At 36.2% G+C, this 16802-nt stretch overlaps 1 pseudogene; it reads left to right on the top strand.

The window, feature by feature from the left end:
• The first annotated feature begins 1012 nt into the window (after positions 1–1012).
• LOC122099943 lies at positions 1013–1107 on the top strand (annotated as a pseudogene).
• Positions 1108–16802: the final 15695 nt, after the last annotated feature.

Genomic DNA, 16802 nt, shown 5'->3' on the forward strand with positions numbered 1-16802 from the left:
GATTCTAGTAAGTTTCACTGTGTGAAATATAAAATCAGCACATATAAATACAAAATATATAACTATATAATATAAAAAAGGGCACATGTTTTACATTGTTCTTTTGTGGTTAGGGTATCAAAAGCAACTCTGTTTTAAAGTATTATTCCATTATCTCTACCTCAGTGTTTGGTAGAGTTAGACTTAAACCTTTACATTTGTAAATTTATAGACTGGAAGCAAGAGGAAACATTACCAATTTAAGGCCTAATAACAAGGAGAAACATATGGACTTCTCCAGGATCTATGAAAATATTAGGTGATAGAAAGGCAGTAGTGTAAGTTCCTGCCTGGTTGGAAGGTAGACAGGCCAGGACATTAAGTAATCATGCATATGAACAATTTTTTCACCTTCTTGGATTTAGCTACTTTTGAAATGGTAGGTATAATGAACAATTATATTTTGATAAAAACCTTCTAGTCTGAACAGTTTTGTCTGAAATGTTCATCTTTCTATGATCCCTTGTAACTAAGATTTGTTTTGTTTAAGTAAGACAATTTACGCTGTCAGGGTAAGATATTCTGGTTGGTCTGAACCTACATGGAAGAAGGATGAAGTGTCAGGTAAACATTTGTGCCAATAATACCTCATTTGGGAAAATTTCAGCTGCAGAAGTTTAGAAGGAGCTCTTATGCAAGGCTTACTTTGAATCCATTAGCTCTACAGAGTTAACTCAGTTGGATAAATAAGTACTTTAAAAAGCCATCCTCTTTGGGCCTAGCTAAAAATGCTTCAAAGTATGATTAAATCTAAAATGAAAAAGACTTAAAATAGTCATTGACAAAAGAATTGCAAACGTGAGCATTCGACTCAACAATATAATTATTTTCCATTATACACAGAATTTTAGGGAAATAAGATAAGTAGCATTGTTAGGAACATTAAAGTTTCCTTGTTACAAATAGGCACCCAAGGATATAATCTTGTATGAAGATTGCATCATTAACTACCTAAATTTAGAGGACATTACATGCTTCAGAAGCACATACCCAAATTTCAACAATACAGAGATTAACATGGCAATTGCACAGGATGATATGAAAATCTGTGAATTATTCCATATTTTTCATTCTTCAGATGTAAGAAATGAAAAACAATTATTAAAAAGTTGATTAAAAAATTAAAAGTGTAACAATACATGTAATTCATATAAATAAAAGTTAGTTTGACATCAGTGAATTAAATCTTCGCCTTAGAAAGGCCTTTACATAGCATAATCTTTATAAAACTTTTAAAATTAGACAACATTGTCATTTTATTCTAAAGGAATATACTATAAGCACCTAGTAAAAAAGGAATCTTAAACTGTTTCTGTATGGAATGCAAGCTGAAAGGACACATTTATTAATGAACCTATATATTATAAAACAATGTAGTATTCAAAGTCTTATATCTAGGAAAGAATAAAATAGATTATGGGTATTATACAAATAGAATACAGAATATTTTAAAGTATAATTTTTCATATAAGCACCAGAAATATCTTTAGTTGTTTTAGTACTCATTTCAACAGATAAATTAAAATTATTTCTGATTATAAAAGGCAAAAACTCGAGGGGGACCAAGATGGCGACGGGGAAGTAGGGGAATGCCACAGTTCACCCCAACCAAAAAGAGAGTTGCAGTTCCAACGTTTAATCTCCCCAAGAGACCAACAACAACAAAAAGACCAACATCCAGAGAAAAACAGGAAGCAGAGAAAAACAAAAAATAAAGTTAAAAAGAAGAATTTCACAACAGAGAAGCGTGAAGACCCTACCCCAACGTTTATTGGCCACACAGCAGCGCACCAAGCCACGGCCAGCCCGGCCTGGTGGGAACTGCCTGTGTGCCAGAGAAACAGGGGGCTGTCTGCAGATCACCCACACCAAAGCTCCCTCAGGTACCAGTGTCAGACCCACTGATTGTGATGAATGAAGAAACCTCCAAGCAGGGAGCTTACACAAAGATCCCACCCCTACCCCTTATTCTCTGTTTGAGCAGAGAGGCTCCATCCCGCCAAAGCCACTTGGCCCCATGGCAGGAACCCCAGAGATAGACGAGATGCACACAGAACACCAGAGCAGAAGAACTGAAAGGAACTGGTGCTGATCTGGAGAGTGCAGAGACAAACCCCAGAGCCCAGAACCTGCACAGAGGCCCCTCCTCCACCCCTCCAGTGGAGGCCAGAGGCCCATCCCGTGGAGTGGACCAGAATAGCGTCAATGGAGGCAGTGACAGGAGAGAAACACACAGAGCCACCACCACTCTGGCCAGCCCACAACCACCTCAATTGAAATCTGTCTGCAACGGCAACCAGCAACCTACATCACACAAAAACAACAACTAGCTACAGGGTGAGTACCCTGCAGGGGACAGTGTATTCCTCTGGTCTCAAAGCTGGTGGGAATCCCCAGACCTCCTACTCCAAAATCTGTACCACTAAAACTAGAAAATGTTCAAGGGCTCCACCAGCCCATGGAGCACACTAAGCTGGCCAGGCTAGAACAAGAGTGACCCTGGAAGGGAGATTAAACGCCCAAGCCATGAACAGCGCCCCTGGGTCTAGACACCCAACGGTGGAAGAAATTTGAAATGTGTACTCCAGGCTGCGTAATCTAGGTGGGATACACAGCAGCACAGCTCAAACCGGTGTGCCCCAGGCTGGGGGCCTGGACCAGGCCTGGGGACACGGTGCTTGAGCAACATAACCAACGCCTTGCAACTGAAATCAGAAGCTGAGCATATGCCTCAGCAGAGGGGAGAAAAACAGGGAACTGCACCCCCTGGGAATCATGCCTGTGACAGCAAAAGACCCCGGGGAGTTGAGGACAAGAGAAACCCAAACCCCACAAGACCCCAACCCATATATTCTAGGCTGGGAATTGGACAATACAGGCTGCCAGCACCTGATAAGAGTCAGGAGCTCAGGCTGGTGAGGTGGCTAAGCAGTACAGTGCTTTCTTAGGTGCAAGAGGCCCTGGATCTGATTCCTCAGCAACACATAAACAGAAAGGGCCTGATGTGGTGCTATGGGACAAATGGTAGGGTGCCAGCCTTCAGCTGATGAGCTGAGGGACAGCACCCAAGCCCAGAGTTCAAGCCCACAACTAGCTAAAAAAGTAAAACAAAACAAAACATCAGGAGCCCATAGAAGACTCCAGCATCTGGGAGAGTACATCCAGCACATCTGAAATCTCCAAGAGCACCTGTAGGAACAAACAGGAGCAATCTAGGCTGCTCAACCCTTCTAAAGGCGGGAACGGCCAGTGGTCTACAGCAGAGAGCCGAGAACTCTGTGTGGGTCAGACCATAAGCTAGAGGTCGGCCCTCAACAGAACCGAGATCAGGTACATACTCTCTCTACAAGCACAGAAACAGTAACCAAGCAAAGACAGACACCTATTGACCAAAACAAAAGTTCAGATTAGTCTGCAATAATCCCTGAATCCCCATGAGAAAATCACAGAGATAAATTACAAGGTTTATCAACACCTAGGATAGCAAGCTATCTCTAAAAGCCAGCAGCCACACAGGGGAGAGCCCCAGTGAGAGCAAAGCAGGAATGGAAGACAAACAGTACATCCAAGAGATGGTGAAGGCAATTACTCAAGAAATAAAGCGAGAAATAGACCAGAAATTGAAAGAACACAGGGTCGAAATATCGAAAGAGATGCAGGACATCAAACCGGAGATGCATGCAAAAATAGAGGCAGCACACACCTCAGTAAGCCATGAGATAAGTGACAAAATAGAGGCAGTACACAACTCATTAAGAGGTGAGGTTAGTATTTTGAAAACCAACATCGAATCCATAAATGAGTCAATTTCCTCCATGAAAACCACAATGGAAGCCACAGTTAACAGTGTGAACAAAATGGAATGTAGAGTGTCAGATACAGAAGACAGAATACATCAACTGGACCAAAAATGACAGATATGGAAAATCACTTAAATTATGCCAAAGGGAAATTCAAGAGCAAGCAGATAGTGCCAAGAAATTTAACCTTCATATGCGAAGGTGAGGAATATCAAAGCAAGGGAATGCAACACCTGTTCCACAAGAAAATCGGTGAAAATTTTCCCCATCTCAATAAAGAACATCTTACCTACATAACAGAAGCATATAGAACACCTAAGAATCAGGATCCCAGGAGAAACAATTCTAGAAACATCATAGTGTAAATGATAGACCTGAATGACAAGGAAACAATCTTGCATGCAGTAAAAATGAAAAAGGAGCTATACTACAACAGGAAAAATATTAGAATCACTACAGATATCTCCACACAAACACTGAATGCAAGAAAGGCCTGGGAAAGTAAGATATGTGCCCTGATAACCAATAACTGACAACCCAGACTGATATACTTGGCAAAGCTAGCATTCATATTCGATGGAGAACTGAAAATTTTTAATAGCAAAGAAAAACAAAATTAATACATAAACATTAAGCTAGCATTACAAAGACTACTAAGAGGTGGAACACAACCTGAGAAAAGCAACCAGGAACAGGGACCTGCACCCAGACAGGCATTAATTGAAGTCTATCTGAGCAAGCACGGGATGAAAGGAAAGAAGAAAAACAATGATCATACTGCATCTCTCTATACTATCTCTTAAGATTAACGGGCTTAATTCACCAATCAAAAGAAAAAGAACTGCAGATTGGATCCTAAAACCTGAGCCATCCATCTGTTGCCTTCAGGAGACTCACCTCTAAGCCAAACATGCAAACAAACTCAGAGTGAAGGGTTGGAAAAGGATCTACCAATCAAATGTCCCTAGTAACAAAGCAAGTGTAGCAATCATGTTATCTGACAAAATAAACTTGTCATTAAAATCAATACAAAAAGACAAGGATGGACACTACATATTAATACAGGGAACAATACATAAGGAGGATATTACCATCATCTACTTACATTCCCCAAACATTGGTGCACCCAAATATGTTAAGCAAATACTCAAAAACTTACAGAATAAAATAGTCCAATAGGATAATACTAGGAGACTTTAACACCCCCACTCTCACCAAAGGACAAGTCTACCGACCAGAGGATTGGCAAAGAAGCTACCGAATTAAGTGAGGCCATACTTCAAGCAGAACTGACATTTACCAAGTATTTCACGCTAAAAACAACACAGTACACATTCTTCTCAGCAGCTCATGGTACTTTCTCCATAATAGACCATGGAAGGAACTTAAGCAAATTCAAGGAGATTGACATAATCCCCTGTATACTATCTGAACACAGTGGAATCAAGATAGTTCTCAATAACAAAGCATACTGCAGAAATTACTCAAATACATGGAAATTGAGCAGCACACTTCTAAACAATGCCTGGGTAATGGAGGAGATTAAAGAAGAAATTAAAAAATTCCTACAACTCAATGAAAATGAAAATACCTCGCAAAGAAACTTGTGGGACACAGGAAAAGCAGTCCTGAGGGGCAAATTTAGTGCCCTCAGTGCCCACATCAAGAAAATAGACACAGACCAAGAAAAAAATCTTATGTTGCAATTAAACAGCTAGAAAAACATGAAAAAATGGAACCTAAGTTACTAGACAGAGCCAGATAACCAAACTAAGAGCAGAGATTATTAAAATAGAGAATTGGAGAGTCATAGCCAAAGTTAACCAAACAAAAAGCTGGTTGAAAAAATAAATAAAATTGATAGACATTTGGCAAGATTAATTAAAAAAGAAGAGAGCAAACCCGTATTAACATGATGAGGGATGCCACGGGAAAAATTACAACACGTACCCAAGATGTCCAAACAGTTTTAATGGACTACTTTCAAAAGTTATACTCTCTAAAGAAAGAAAACCTGGCAGAACTGGATGCATTTGTAGAGAAATACAAGTTGCCCAAATTGAGCAAAGTAGAAGTAAATCAATTAAATAAGCCAATATCCTACAACGAGATACAGGAAGCAATCAGAAATCTTCCAACAAAAAAAAAGCCCAGGACCAGATGGATTCACAACATAATTCTATAAGACATTTAAAGAAGAACTAATACCTATATTCCTCAATCTCTTCAGAGAAACAGAGAAGGAGGGAGTTATCCCAAACTCATTCTATGATGCCAGTACCACACTCATCCCCAAACCAGGCAAAGACCCAACCAAAAAAGAACTACAGGCCAATTTCCTTGATGAACACAGATGCAAAGATCGTTAACAAAATTCTAGCTAACAGAATCCAGAAACACATAAAAAAAATACATACACTAAAACCAAGTAGGCTTCATCCCAGAGATGCAGGGATGGTTTAACATACGTAAATCAATAAATATTATCCAACACATCAACAGAGCCAAGGTCAAGAATCACATGATTATCTCCACAGATGCAGAAAAGGTTTTTGATAAAATTCAACATTCATTCATGCTAAAAGCTCTGGAGACAATAGGAATAGAAGGAACATTTCTTAAAACATTAAAATCATTTACGACAGACCAATAGCTAATACTATACTTAATGGGGAAAAGCTACAACCAATTCTCTTAAAATCAGGAACAAGGCAAGGATGCCCACTGGCTCTACTCCTGTTCAATATAGCCCTGAAACCCTTAACCAGGTCAATAAGGCAAGAAAAAACATTGAAAGGATCCGCATAGGGAAAGAAGAAATTAAACTATCTCTTTTTTTAGATGACATGATACTATACCTTCAAGATCCCAAAAACTCCATCTCCAAACTCTTACAAATCAAAAATCACTTCGGCAAAGTTGCAGGATAAAAAAATCAGTCCAATAAAATCAATTGCCTTCCTGTACACTGACAATGTACAAGCAGAGAGGGAAATAAAGAAAGCAACCCCATTCACAATAACCTCCCAAAAAATAAAATATTTAGGAATTAACCTAACCAAAGATGTAAAAGAACTATTTAATGAAAACTATAAAAAGTTAAAGAAAAAAATTACAGAAGACATTAGGAAATCGAAAGACTTCCCATGCTCTTGGATAGGCAGATAATATAGTGAAAATGGCAATACTGCCCAAATTAATATACAAATTCAATGCAATTCCTATTAAAATCCCAATGATGTTCATCTCTGAAATACAGAAAACAGTCCAAAAATTCATATGGAGCCACAAAAGACCTAGAATAGCCAAAACAATTCTAGTGAATAAAGACAACATGGGAGGGATATCCATGCCGCACTTCAAACTCTACTATAGAGCCATCATAACAAAGACAGCATGGTACTGGCACAAAAACAGACCCGAAGACCAATAGAATAGAATAGAAGATCCAGAAATAAATCCACATGCCTACAGTCAGCTGATATTTGACAAAGGAACCAAAGACAGACAATGGAAGAAAACACAGCCTCTTCAACCACTGGTGCTGGGAAAATTGGGCGGCCACATGCAGAAGAATAAAAGTGGACCCCAGCATATCACTATACACCATCATCAACTCAAGATGGATTAAAGACCTTAGCATTAAACCTGAATCTCTCAAACCACTGCAGGCAGAGTAGGAGAGACACTTGAACTTATAGACGTAGGAAAGAATTTGCTGAACAGAGTCCCAGGGTTACAACAAATTGGAGTGAGACACGACAAATGGGACTACCTTAAAATAAAAAGCTTCTGCAAAACTAAAGCTATCGCCACCAAGCCAGAAAGACAACCAATTAATTGGGAAAAAATATTTACCAGCAATATATTCGACAAGGGGTTAATATCCAGTATATACAGGGAACTCAAGAAACTAGGCCCTCCCAAACCTAACAAACCAATTACTATTTGGGCAAAGGAACTAAAGAGAGACTTCTCAGAAGTAGAGATAAAAATGGCAAAGAAACACATTAGGAAATGTTCACCGTCCCTGGTTGTGAAGGAAATGTAAATAAAGACAACCATGAGATACCACCTTACCACAGTCAGAATGCTCCACATCTTCTATTCTGCCGATGACAAACGCTGGAGGGGATGCGGAGAAAGAGGAACCTTACTACACTGCTGGTGGGAATATACACTTATACAACCACTTTGGAAAACAGTCTGGAGAGTCCTAAGAAAGCTAAATATTGACCTCCCTTATGACCCAGTCTTACCACTTCTAGGCATCCATCCTGAACAACAGGAACCAGTACACAAGGACACATGCACCTCCATGTTTATTGCCGCACTGTTCGTAATAGCTAGGATATGGAAACAACCCAGATAACCCACCACAGATGAATGGATCCCAAAATTGGGGTATTTATACACAATGGAATATTATGCAGCCTTTAGAAATAACAAAATAATGGCATTTGCAGGGAAATGGATGGAGTTGGAAGGTGATCATGTTGAACAAGGTAAGTCAAGAGCAAAGAGACAAACAGTACATTGTCTCCCTGATAAATGGATGTTAAAACCAAAATGTTAGGTAATATGACAAAATTAACACGACTTAAGAAACAAAGGACTTCCATTCATCTGATCGAATCTCTACTAAATAACCCCATGCTGCTGATCACATGTATGGTATACATGTGTACAATGGAGGGGAACTAGGAAGACGACATAGAACTAGAGGGAATCAGGGAAAAACCCATCAGCTGCACTGGACATTGACCAACATGAACTAAGCAAGTTAATGGCAGGGATGGCAGGGAGGGAAAAGTGGGAAAAAGGGAACAGCTGATGTTATGCAAAACAAAAGAAATGTACATGCCACCCAATGTGGAAGAAATAACTATATCGCAAAGCTCATAGAACTCATAAATGTTATAGACTGTGATAGACAATTTGCTCCAGAAATGTTAGAATGTGTTTGTGACTTTAACTGAGCATCACTATCCCACAATACTGTGAAATTAGGGAAATTATGTAACCACTTAATTACAATAAAATGCAAAATCTCTCCAGAAATCATTATAGATGTATACAACTAACTCTTGAATATATTTTGACATCAAAGTCAGGCAATTCACTTGGAAGACTTCCATGGAATCCATGAATTGTTACAGTAAGCTATTGTTGTTATTTGGGTTGTGAAAATATTTTGTATGGAAATGAAGAATGCAATGGCATTTTTGAAATTTAAGAAACTTAACCGAACCATTATGACTTAGGAGAGCAATGTGTACAGCCTTCCAAAACTTCAAAGAGGTAGTGATACATACTTATCCTTTTGGCAATATCAAATACAGTTTCTTCCAAGTTGTTCTTCAGACCTGATTTGACATAATGGTTCAACAGAAGCAGATCCAACATCTCTTTGCTATCTCTATTCGCAGCAGCAAGATGCAAGGGGGCCGTTGGTATCTGCATAATGATGAAGTAAGAAAAAACTACTCTAGTATTATTCCACATATAAGCACTGCCCAGGGTTGTCCAGCCATCTACAGTTATTGCATGAATATCTGCCGCTTGAGCCACCAACTCACAGACAATATCTAAGTGTCCACTGTAGGCTTCCTGATGAATATGGGTATACTCATTATCATCCCTAGTATACACATTAGTGGACTTTTTGGAAAGTAGTCTCCGCACTGTAATAACCTGATTATTTTGAGCAGCCCAAAGAAGAAATTTGAATGGATCCTTCTCCATTTTTTCCTCCAATTCATACCATTCCCACTTTTCCATCATGTTCCTCGTCTTGATCAGAATTGCCTAACCAGAGACTTTGAGGGACAGTGGGAATGAGATGTCCATGTATTTCCCTAATAGTTCAGGTTAGTTGAACTGTTCAGAAAAATCCGGTGAATTTTCTGCATCTGTTTTTGCACCATGATTTATTTTCCCTTTTTCCATTTTTACTATTCGAAATTATTCTAACTGGAGAGTAATGAATTGATGGAGAGCAGAGGGAAAGTTTTTTCTCTGTATTCAAAGATACAGACTGAAAATAACGACCAGTGGTGTCTTCATGTGCAGCTTATTCTAGGAATGAGAAAAGATGAAATAATGCCTTCTATATAAATGATTTGGGAAATGCTAGAGCAGAAGGCAAAATGATGCAGCCAAAAATTTTATGTTTTAAAAAAGATGGAAATAGAATTTATGTATTTACTTGAATTTGGTAAATACATTTTTAGCAGCCTACATGAAGAGATGAAGGTTTAATCATATTGCAGACAAGAATCTAAACCCTTGATTATTCTAGGAACAGATCTGAATGAAATTAGTTGAATCACACTTTTCATGTACAATGAAGGAATATGTCCAGGCTAGGAAAGCAGCCAGAGAAGGCAGGCTGATTGTATCTGTGACAAAACATTGTGGAAAATGGTATTGAGGATTACTTACTGTTGATCCACTTGCACTGGAAGCATGATTCTGAACAATTGCTTGCTGATTCTCAACTATTGCTTTGATCATTATATTCTCCAAAAAGAAAAAGTGAGATTTAATTGATAGCAAAGGACTACTAATACATTTTGATTTCTCATTCAATCATTGAAACCACATGAAGACAATAGACAGGCCTACTTTTTTAGATGAGAACAAGTGTCTTTAAAAAACAAAGAATGTAAGTAGTCATTTAAAGGACTTCTATTTTAGTACTACATTATACATTTTTTTTCTAATGGTTGGTACCAATACATAATGGATCTATTAGACAGCTCTTAAAGCTCATATGTCCAATTGTGTGTTCTCTTATACTATATCATGGTATTATTGTGTATGTTCTTAAGAAGTAATTTACATTACTAACTTGAATTTCTGACAGGACAGTATCATCATTGTACATCTTGCTTCTATACTGTCATTTTTAGATTACTATCTAAGTATGTGCATTAGATAAGTATAGAGGAAAAAGTAGAAGCAACGCTGGTGGCTCAAGTCATTAATCCTCGCTAATCAGAAAGATGAAGTCTGAGGATTATGGTTTGAAACCAGACCAAAAAAAAAAAGTCCATTAGATTCTGATTTGAAAGAAACCAACAAAAGCTAGAACTGGAGCTGTGGTACAAGCAGTAAAATGATATCCTTGAGAAAACTAAAACAAAAAAAATAACAAATTCTGGGACAGAAACAGGCCCTGAGTTCGAGCCTTAGTATTAGCACCAAACAAATGATTGAATTAAGTAAGTAAGTAAGTAAATATAAATTAAGTGGTCACATGTGGATAGGCAGGTAAAATATAACAGCCGTGGTGACTGGATTGTGTATTATTTTGTAGTAAGGCAAATTATCATTTGTACTAATCATTAATTTTTTATTTGAAATTTTTTGTACAATAAACTTAGCATGCATGTATAGGTGTGTGTACATGTGTGCATATGTGTGTATGTGCATATAAGTTCATGTGCTGTGGCAATGTTGCTTGCCAATGTTGACAAGGTGAGGCTGAAAAGAGCTAACTTTGTTGCAATGTTTTTATTTATCAATATTCTGTCATGTCATTTCAGTTGGACCACCCTTTTGAACATTTTATTTGTCAAATAATATCAGAATCAAAGGATTTACAATATTAAGTTAGATAAAAGAGACTGCTTTCAGCTTTTATTATATGTTAGGTGAGAAGATTCAGACATATTTAGGTAGTAAATTAGTGCTGTAAGATGACTGTCAGTACAAAATATGTATTTGACCTCTTAAATTTGTTATACTTTTCACATATGCTCATGGAGTGAGTTTGATCAACTGGACCAAATAGGTATTGCTTTCTGTTTATTCCCGTGAAACACAAAGTGAATAAACTTTTTCTGGCTTTCTGTTGAAAATAACTTTCTTTGTAAGATCATATCTATTCACACTAAGAGGTAATCAACCCAATATTTATTAAGTTTGAATATGCCATCATATTGACTGAAAATCAGTATTGTTGATATGTTTGTTAGGTATTCCTTTCAAAAACAAACAAACAAAAAGCATGTGTCATCTCCAGATAGTGGATGTATCTGAAGTTGTTTTGTACATGCAAAGGGCTAATGGCTCTTTTGTGGGAGTAACTATCGCAACTTAACAAATAAGGCTTTTCGAATATCTTTTCCAGTATAAATAACATCCAAGAGCGAGTCTTGCAATTTCTGAAAACCCTTTGAATATTTTAGTGTTATTTCAGTTCATTGACTATAGAGCTAAAGACATTTCTGAAATATTGTTAAGATCTGAAAATGTAAGTGGGTATATAGGCTTTTTTATGCATCATCTTATGAAAATCCAGTTTTTATGAAACTAAATGAAATAGAATAAAAGAATGTAAGTGAATTTTGTAAGCTAATTATTAGTTTAACTTTGTTTTCTATTAATACAGTCCTTTGAATGTAGATGATGCAGTTAAATTATTTCCTTTGTGTTTCTGTACTTCAGTTATTTTTCGTATCATTGTAGTTATGGGAGTGAATTTGTAGTATAAATAAAGGTCCTTTAAAATAATTAGGATTAACCTTGTGCTTTGTGTCCTACTCCCAAGAAAATGAGTTATTTTCAAGTGTTAATAGTTTATAATTGAATCTTCATATCATAAGAAAATTTTTAAAAATGCAGTAGTATTGATGACTTTTTAAACCAATTGTATTGACAAGGTGGAGAGTCTTTAATTCATGCTTAGGTCTTGGTGTCTATGATTTTTAACCTCTTGGTGACTTTAATTAAGACAACTTCTAGGATCTAGTATTAATTTGGTTTCTTACTAATTAGCCCCAAATTTTGTGGATATTTATATTTCTCCTGGGAAAACTAATGAGCTCCAAGCAAATGTCCCTAGGGAGGCTTTCACTTCTAATATCACTGTTTGTCTCAAAATGCTTTAAAATCTACACCCTGTAATGTGGACATAGGGTTATACTGTGGAACTTTTCTCTTCAGAAATGGAGTACTACCCTATTGTTTAACATAGACAAAGTACCTTGATACATACACTGGGTGTGTGCAAACAAGAAGTGGTAGTTGTACAATGTTGTTAGTAGTTTATAAAGATGAAATGGAAATAGAGCAACTATGAACTCAAAAGGAATGTGCAAAAAAGACAAAGGCACAAAGTATAGTGTGTCAAGGAAATGCTGAAGTATAATTTCAAATTACGTACTCATGTTTGAGGGTGTGTTCAAAGTACAGCTTCAGACAATGAGGTTGGATATCTTGGGGGAAAAACTGCTTTAAACTATTTGGGATAATTCTACAAGTAGAAGTCCCTAACTCTGACTCTAATCAGGCAGAACATCATCAACTTAGGGACTATTTTCCAAGTTCAAAGTGCGAAAAAGTTGGCTCATCACAGTTAGTGTTCTGGTTGAAGTAATGGCAATTACATAACTTTTCTTATAATTTTTCATTTATTTTGGAGAATTAAAGTAGGAAAAAGCCAAGTAAATATTTTGCATGTACCTAAATTAAGAGGGACATATTATATTGGTCTCTGACTTAGAAGTTATAGATTATGTCTTTTTATACTCTAACTTGGAACAATGATCTGCTGTCAGTTATTTCTTCTCTTCCTCTTCTTTTGCACTTCCACTTACATAATTTTTATTTAAACAGAGATACTTGAGCTTGCATTTCTAAATTCTTCAAAATTATCTGAATTTCTTCATATATCTGGAAGCCTCCTAAATCTTTCTCAAGGGAATATTTTGTCACTACCATTTTTATCCTATATGATGTCTTCCTGCCTAACTCATTGCAAGAAATACATTAGACTTATCCAGGTATCTCAACACTTGTACCACCATAAAAAAACTATCTTACTTAGAAATCGTGATTTTAGTATATCTGGGGAGGTGGCATCTGTCATTTTTGAATGACCCTAATGATACTTACATGCAATCATAATTTAAACCAATATGCCACTCAGAAGATGAACGAATCCATTAAGCACACACACAGTGGAATTCTATGCTTCCAATTCATAAGGAAATGGAAAGATTTGGGAAAATCCTACTAAGAAAAATATGCAAGACACAAAGAAACAGATTCCATGGTTCTCCTCATGTGTAATAATTAGATAATGTCTAAGATAGTCCTAGCAGATGAGGAGAATGGTTCAACAGCTATGTACATATAACCATATAAGAGGATGATGAGCAAAATGAACTAGACATGGAAACAGGTTTTTCTTTGTGGTTGTTGTTTTTACTGTACTATGTGATTTCTTTTTTCTTTTGTGTTTTCCCCTATGGTTTATTCCCTGCTGTATTTGATTTCAGTATCCTGTGTATTATATACACATTTATCTTAATTTGCCAAGGGAAGAGGAACAACAAAATGGTGAGACAAAGGACAAAGGGCAAACCAACGCAATAGCAATACTCACAAGACAACATGTAGGATATTCACATTGCAACTTGTGAGGGGTATTGGGGTGAACTAAAAGTGTGAGATAAATGAGGGAGGGCATAAAAAGTTCGACTTTTTATATATTCACTACCTTACAATTACTGCAACCCCTTCTATATATCACCTTGACAATAAAATTAAATTTAAAAATAAGCTAAATAAATTATAATTTCACTGTATTTCTATAGTAAATGATATTCTATGTGTAATATTTTTTTAAAAAAATGAAAAACATTTGGTTTCTAATTTGAGTTAATTGCCCCTTTCTTTTTCAGAGGGTCATCAACTTGAATGCTATCAAACTATACAAAATTTTCAGAATATACTTGCCATTATTTTTAAAAAAATATTATTTTAGTATTGTCTCACACTAAATAGAAAATAGTTCAATACTCTGTAAACTCCTAATTTTTAAAACTGAATATTTGTTAAGAGGACAGAATATGTGTTCTATTAACTACTCATTTTCAAATTCTGAGCATGCCATACCAGAGTCATTTAAAACAGTGCCTGTATGCATTTTATTTAATTCTGCAATAGATGCAGTTTCCAATGATGCATTACATATTTAAAGGTCAACAGAGAAACTAGCCACATTCTGGTAGAAGATAAAACTATGAAATATCTATAATAATTAATTCCTCTAGAGTAAACCTTTGTTCATCATAGTAAGCTATTATTTCAATGACAATCAATCCCAACATTTTATGCAGTAAAGTCATTCTAGCCCAACAGTTTCCACCTTGTAAGGTGCACCTTAAAATTCCTTAAATTCACAGGATGACTAGCTTATCACTATTGTGAAAAAATTCTACACTTCTGCTAATGTTATGCCCTTTCTATTGTTGAAAGAACACTACACTAAACTTCGTTGCATCGTTTTCCCTCAAGAGGTATTCTTCAGATCAGAAAACTTGAAAATATTATTTATACATATCTTTTCATCTACCATAGATATTCAGGAGGCAAAGATTTGTATACTATGGTTCAAAGCCCACCCAGGCAGGAAGGTTCCTTAGATTCTTATCTCCAATAAGCTGTTCAGGAAAAGCCAGACATAAGTAGCACTGAGGTTCAAGTGGTAGATCAGTAGCCTTGAGCAAAATACAGGCTCAGGGACAATGCCCAGGCCCAGACATCAAGCCCTAGGACAAACAAAACAACAAAAACAAAATGAAAACAAACCCCAAACCTAGTGTTATTCTCATTGTATACAGAGGTATATAATTAAGGAAATTTCTTCCTATGTTATGTACAGATAGAAGAAAAATTATTTCAAACAATAACTCTCTTCATACCATGTTACACCAAAGTCTCAAAACAATGCTCTTTTTCTAAATTTATAAATTAATAGCATCCATTTATTGTCAACTCTTTCTAGATTATTCACATTATCATGTTATACATGAACTGTTGGAATTATCTATTAACTAAGTCCTAATTTCAACTCTCTTGAAAAAATATTCTAGACAAATAAAATGCCAGAATCATTTGTGAATTTTTAATTTAAAATTTCTACTTAAAAAGTATTTTGTAGTAGCCTGTAGAATATGAAATTACAAGCAAAAGATATTTATTTTAAATCTAAATTCTAATTTAGTAAGGTCTATAAAGTCCTACATTAGATAACTTTGCTGATCCTCCAGGCTTAAGCTTCTGTAATCCTTCATTATTTCTTTGGAATCCAACAGAATGATACTAAATGTTTCAAATTTTTGGTTCCGAATCATGAACTATTTTGCATCTAGAAGCATTCTGTAATGAAGAGAGCATTTAAAACATGACTGAGGATGATATGTGAGTTGCATTTCAATAGGAAACTTGACTTCTCAAAACATAATGACAAAATTAACCCAAACTTCCAACTGTGATTTCCTTTCTTGTTCTTTGGTTTGTTTTATTGAGGCAAAATTATACTACCTAGTCCAGGGAAGGTATTAATATTTAATCCACTCTCTAATCTCATGTATTTGTCTGAGTGCTAGAATTCCAGACTTGTATCACATTGCCCTTCCATAGTTTGTTGGTTTATTTAATGGAGAAACATACTAGTAATTCTGAACTTCTCTGATGATCTTATCCACTAGACTTACTACTCAAACTGTTTCTGTACAATTTTCAAAGATGTTCTATCATTTGACACAGGATATGAACATTTTCAGATGCACTGGCAGGGGTCTCTGATTCATTCTTCTATGGATCCGATCCCTTTAATAATTATTACTTGGCTCTTTTACTATCTCTGGTCACTACCTATGTAATAGTCTCAAGCTTTTGGGGGAAAAGTTCACTTGAGGGCTTTCTAATATTAAAAATTATCACTTGATTGTAGTCTTACACAGGAAATATTTTCTATTATTTTCCAACTTTTCTACACATTGTGAGGGTTGTTTCATATGTGTGTTTGCACATATAAGTGCTTCTGTGCATATGTAAATGTTTGTATGTATGTATGCAAAAACATCAGGCTATTATTCAACACTCTTGCTCATAACTACTATCCCATCACTTGAGCCATTCATCCAATGCAGCTTTTGGCTGGTT

The sequence above is a fragment of the Dipodomys spectabilis genome, unplaced genomic scaffold (genome assembly GCF_019054845.1).
Source record: "Dipodomys spectabilis isolate Male_0828 unplaced genomic scaffold, ASM1905484v1 ptg000547l, whole genome shotgun sequence".
Taxonomy (NCBI): Eukaryota; Metazoa; Chordata; class Mammalia; order Rodentia; family Heteromyidae; genus Dipodomys; species Dipodomys spectabilis.